The following is a 5,857-nucleotide window of genomic DNA, read 5'->3' as shown; positions in this document are numbered from 1 at the left end:
TTGCCATGCTTGTTTGAACCTGTTAGTGGATGAATTAGCCATAGCTCAGTGTTCATATTTTGTCAAGCTTCATGAGTGGATCCCTGCCATGTATTTTGTTGTCATGTTTGAGTGTTGTAGCATATTTATCTTGATGCATTAAGATGGCTACTTGCTGATTATCGCAGACCGGTGCCATATTTGTTTTGCTTGCCATTTCCAAACCGTGCATCCGATTCCGGTGATCTTTATATCGATTTCAACCGAAATCAACTCCCCTTTCCAGTGGAACTCTTGGATTTCCAAGTTGAGGCCAGGTTCAACCATTCTTTTCCAAATCTTGCATATGCATCACATATTGCATCTTGCATATCATACCATGTTTGCATCATGTTGTTTGAGCATTGCACGTGGTTGATTGTGTTCCTTTTGCTTGTTGTTCTTGCTTGGGTAGAGCCGGGTGATGAGTTCATGAACGAGGAGCCCGTTGAGTTCGCTTACGAGGATCAAGACAACTCTGAGTACTTTGCAGGCAAGATGACCATACCCTCGAAATCACTTCTATCTTTGCTTGCTAGATGCTCGCTCTTTTGCTATGCCTATGCTACGATACCTACCACTTGCTTATCATGCCTCCCAAATTGCCATGTCAAACCTCTAACCCCCCATGTCCTAGCAAACCGTTGTTTGGCTATGTTACCGCTTTGCTGAGCCCCTCTTATAGCGTTGCTAGTTGCAGGTGAAGATTGGAGATCGTTCCTTGTTGGAACATTGTTTATTGTTGGGATATCACAATATTATCTTGTTATCTTAATGCACCTATATACTTGGTAAAGGGTGGAAGGCTCGGCCTTATGCCTAGTGTTTTGTTCCACTCTTGCCGCCCTAGTTTCCGTCATATCGGTGTTATGTTCTCGGATTTTTGCGTTCCTTACAGGATTGGGTTATAATGGGAACCCCTTGACAGTTCGCCTTGAATAAAACTCCTCCAGCAATGCCCAACCTTGGTTTTACCATTTGCCACCTAGCCTCTTTTTCCCTTGGGTTTCCGGAGCCCAAGGGTCATCTTTATTTAAACCCCCCCAGGCCAGTGCTCCTCTGAGTGTTGGTCCAAACTAGAGCCCTGTGCAGCGCCCCCTAAGGGAAACTCGAGGTTTGGTTTTAGTTGTATGGAGCGCTCATCTGAGTGTGCCCTAAGAACGAGATATGTGCAACTCCTATCGGGATTTGTCGGCACATTCGGGCGGTGTTGCTGGACTGGTTTTACCATTGTCGAGGATGTCTTGTAACCGGGATGCCGAGTCTGATTGGATTGTCTTGGGAGAAGGAATATCCTTCGTTGACCATGAGAGCTTGTGATGGGCTAAGTTGGGACTCCCCTGCAGGGATTTGAACTTTCGAAAGCCGTGCCCGCGGTTATGGGCAGATGGGAATTTGTTAATGTTCGGTTGTAGATAACATGAAACTTAACTCAATTAAAATGCACCAACCGCGTGTGTAACCGTGATGGTCTCTTCTCGGCGGAGTCCGGAAAGTGAACACGGTGTTGGAGTAATGCTTGATGTAGGTTGTTCTAGGATCACTTCTTGATCATAGTTGTTCGACCGTGCTTTTGCCTTCTCTTCTTGCTCTCTTTTGCGAATAGGTTAGCCACCATATATGCTAGTCACTTGCTGCAGCTCCACATCATACCTTTACCTTACCTATAAGCTTAAATAGTCTTGATCGCGAGGGTGTGAGATTGCTGAGTCCCCGTGACTCACAGTTTCCTTCCAAACCAGATGCAGGGACCGATGATACCGCTCCAAATGATGCGCTTGAGCTCAAGTGGGAGTTCGATGAAGACTCTTGTCATTACTATGTGTCTTTCCCAGATGATCAATAGTGGTGCCCAGTTGGGGCGATTGGGGAGTTTGTCGCATTTGGGGGTTGATCTTTATTTTGGTACCGTAGCCGTACCATGAGTGTATTGGATGAATGTAATGACTTATTTATGTATTTGTGTGACGTGGCGAGTGTAAGCCAACTATGTACTTTCCCCCTTTATTTACTTACATGGGTTGTTGTGAAGATTACCTCACTTGCGACATTGCTTTCAATGCGGTTATGCCTCTAAGTCGTGCCTCGACACGTAGGAGATATAGCCGCATCGAGGGTGTTACAAGTTGGTATCAGAGCCTTCCCCAACCTTAGGAGCCCCCTTTTTGATCGAATCGCTGGCGTTGTTGAGTCTAGGAAAATGTTTTGAGTCATTTAGGATTATATATATCGGAGAGTTAGGAATTCTTTTTACTCCTCAGTCCCTTCATCGCTCTGGTGAGGCATCCTGACGTAGAGTTTCGACTCTTCTCTTCTCAAATTTCACTAAATTTTTTTAGGATCACGCGGGTATCTTGGAATCGTTCCGATCGATTTGTGACGAGAACATTGTTCTTGGTGCCTCCTGTCATTTAGGGGTTGTGGCAGTGTCCCAGGGAGTTGAGCTCCGAGGTGTTGTCGTCACAATTTTATCGTTGAGATTCTGGAATACCTGAGTTTCGCCGACATCGAAAATCTCTTTTATGCAGTTGTTGGTGAGATAACCTCGATGCCACCCAGTACTGGAGCGGGAGTTCGGGAGTATTGCTATAACTTGTATAACGGATGCTTTTCGAAGGTTGAGGTAAATGATTTCCGAAGGTTTCTCGGTTATGTGTTGAAGAATGGATACAGCTGGATGTAGGATTTGCTAGATTTGGGTGAGATATTATGCTTCCCCTGTATCCCCAACACCCGATTGCATAACCGGAAAGGTTCGGGAGTTTCATAGGTGGGAATTCTTGTAGCTCTAGTTCTTCTTCCGCGGATATTTGGTTTGGGATTGGGTAATCCTCACCAAGTATTTGCCCTTGTCCGTACCTTGTTGTTTTTCTTCTACCTCAATTCTAAGTGGCTTCTCAATTTATGGAAATGTGACCATTTCAATTGGAATGCATTCGTTCATTTTGTTCAGATGTGAAGACTATATGTTGCAATTTCAACCCATTTGATTCAGCTTAAATATTTGTCTGTCAAGATGCTAACGGTTGTCAACCTCTTGAGGATGGCTCCTCCAACGCGCACGACTCCGAATCCTGATCCGCCACCACCACCTCCACCTCCGGAGGCATGGCAAGCTGTGATGGCCGCTACAAACGCAAACACGTAGCTGGTCATGCAAATTCTTCAAGAGCGCAACCAAGGGAATCCTAGCCATGGAAACAATCAGTATTAGTTTGCTACACTCAACCAGTTCCTTGCTAACCAGCCAAATACCTTCAGCAATTGTGTTGAGGCAACAGACGCTGATGATTGGCTCGTGGACATATGCAAGCATTTCGAGTGTAGTAATGTCAGGCCTGAGGACTTTGTCAAGTTTGCCTCCTTCCAACTCAAAGACCAAGCTGCAGAATGGTTTCAGCAGTACAAAGATTCCAGAGGAGGCCGTGTGATTACTTGGGATGAATTCCGTCAAGACTTCAAAGCTCATCATATTCCTCAGAGTGTGGTTGAGAGCAAGCGTGAGGAATTCCGCAACCTGAAGCAAGGCACTATGTCTGGTTACCAGTACAACATCATGTTTCAGAAGCTCGCCCGTTTCGCTAAGCAAGACATCCCTGACGAGAAGAGCATGATATACCAGTTCAGGGGTGGTCTCAGAGAAGAACTCCAGCTAGCTCTTGTCCTTTTTGAGCCCAAGAAGTATGATGAGTTCTACAATATGGCAATGAAGCAAGAGGCTGCCCAACTGAAGTGCGATGCCTCCAAGAAGTGAGTCAGAGATGCAACTCCTTCTTCCTCTACTCAAGTGGCTAAGCAGCAAAAGTATTGGCTTCCTCCTCCTCCGTTCCGTCAGCCTTATCAGCAGAAGAGCAAAGGTGGCAGTGGATCTTCCCACCCACCCAACCCTGGCTTTCAGAACAAGACTTTGTCTCAAGCTCCAAGATCAAGTGCTCCGTATCACCGTCCGCTCTCGGAGGTCACATGCAACAAGTGCCAACAGAAGGGTCACTATGCCAACAAGTGCTTCAATCAGAGGCGTCTTCCTCCTCCTCCTATGAGATCTGCAAGTACAACTGTGGTCAAGCATAACCCCAAGCACGCCAAGGTCAACATGGTGAATGCAGCTCAAGCAGAGGACTCATCAGATGTCATCATGGGTAACCTTCCTGTTAACGATGTTCCTGCAAAAGTTCTTTTTGACACTGGTGCATCGCATTGCTTCATTTCTAAACCTTTTGCATCAAAGTATGAGTGCAATTATCAGCATTTGCAAAGACCTTTGCAAATCGTGTCCCCGGGCAAGCAAATGACAGCTAATATCTGCGTCCCGGATGTTACTATCACGTTGGGCGACTACAAATTTCTAGCTTCTCCTATTGTTCTGGGCGACTCGGATATCGATCTTATTCTTGGAATGGATTGGCTTTCTAAGCATAGGGCTCATCTTGATTGAGCTGCCAGGCAGATTCAATTGACTCATTCGTCTGAGGATGTAATTGTCTTTACCGCAAGGGATGATACCATTCGTCTGTTTTCTCTCAATGAGAAGGATGAGCTGGATGCCATCTCTCAAATTCCATTAGTTTGCGAATATCAAGACGTCTTTCCAGAAGAGCTTCCAGGAATGCCTCCGCACCGGCCAGTGGAATTTGTCATCGATCTTGAGCCTGGCACGGAACCTGTTTGCAAACGTCCTTACAAGGTGAGACCCAAAGAGTTGAAGGAGCTGAAGAAGCAACTCGATGAACAAGAGCGTATGGGTCTCATCCGACCTAGTTCTTCTCCGTGGGGTTGTGGAGTTCTTTTTGTGAAGAAGAAGGATGGAACAGACCGACTCTGTGTCGACTACCGTCCATTGAACAAGAAGACTATAAAGAACAAGTACCCACTTCCCAACATCAACGAGCTGTTTGAACAACTCAAAGGTGCTCAAGTATTCTCCAAGCTTGATCTCGATATGGGCTATCACCAGATTCGCATTCACGAGCAAGATATCCCCAAGACAGCATTCACAAGCTATGGTTCATATGAATACACTGTCATGTCTTTCGGCCTCGTCAACGCTCCTCCGACTTTCTCTCGCATGACGAACTTCATCTTCAACCCCTACACAAATGACTTCGTCTTGGTCTACCTCGATGACATTTTGGTCTTTTCCAAGAACAAGGAAGATCATGCCAAGCACTTGCGTTTGGTGCTCGATAAGCTCAGAGAACATCAGTTCTATGTCAAGTTTTCTAAGTGCGAGTTTTGGCTCGATGAGGTTCTCTACCTTGGGCATATTATCTCTGCCAAGGGCATAGCGGTGAATCCTGAGAAGGTGTCTGCAATTGTGAATTGGGAACCACCTCAGAACGTGAAGCAACTCCGCAGTTTCCTTGGGCTCGCAAGCTATTGTCGAAGGTTCATTGAGAACTTTTCAAAGATCGCGAAGCCTCTTTAAAACCTTCTCCAGAAGCACGTCAAGTACGTTTGGTCTCCTGAATGTGACATCGCTTTCAACACCCTGAAAGAGAAATTAGTCACTGCTCCAGTTCTGACTCCTCCTGATGAATCCAAACCGTTTGAGGTCTTCTGTGATGCTTCCCTTCAAGGTCTTGGTGCAGTGTTGATGCAAGAGAAGAAAGTTGTGGCCTATACTTCTCGCCAGTTGAAGCCCAACGAAAAGAACTACCCCACTCATGACCTCGAGTTGGCGGCAGTTGTGCATGCTCTTCTGACTTGGAGACATCTCTTATTGGGAATAAAAGTGGACATCTTCACTGACCACAAGAGTCTCAAGTACATCTTCACTCAGCCTAATCTCAACCTCAGGCAGACTCGTTGGGTCGAAATGATTCAAGAGTATAATCCGAGT

Source organism: Triticum urartu, chromosome 2A, assembly GCF_056163025.1.
Source record: "Triticum urartu cultivar PI428250 chromosome 2A, HENAU_Tu73, whole genome shotgun sequence".
Lineage (NCBI taxonomy): Eukaryota > Viridiplantae > Streptophyta > Magnoliopsida > Poales > Poaceae > Triticum > Triticum urartu.
This window is presented reverse-complemented; position numbering follows the sequence as displayed.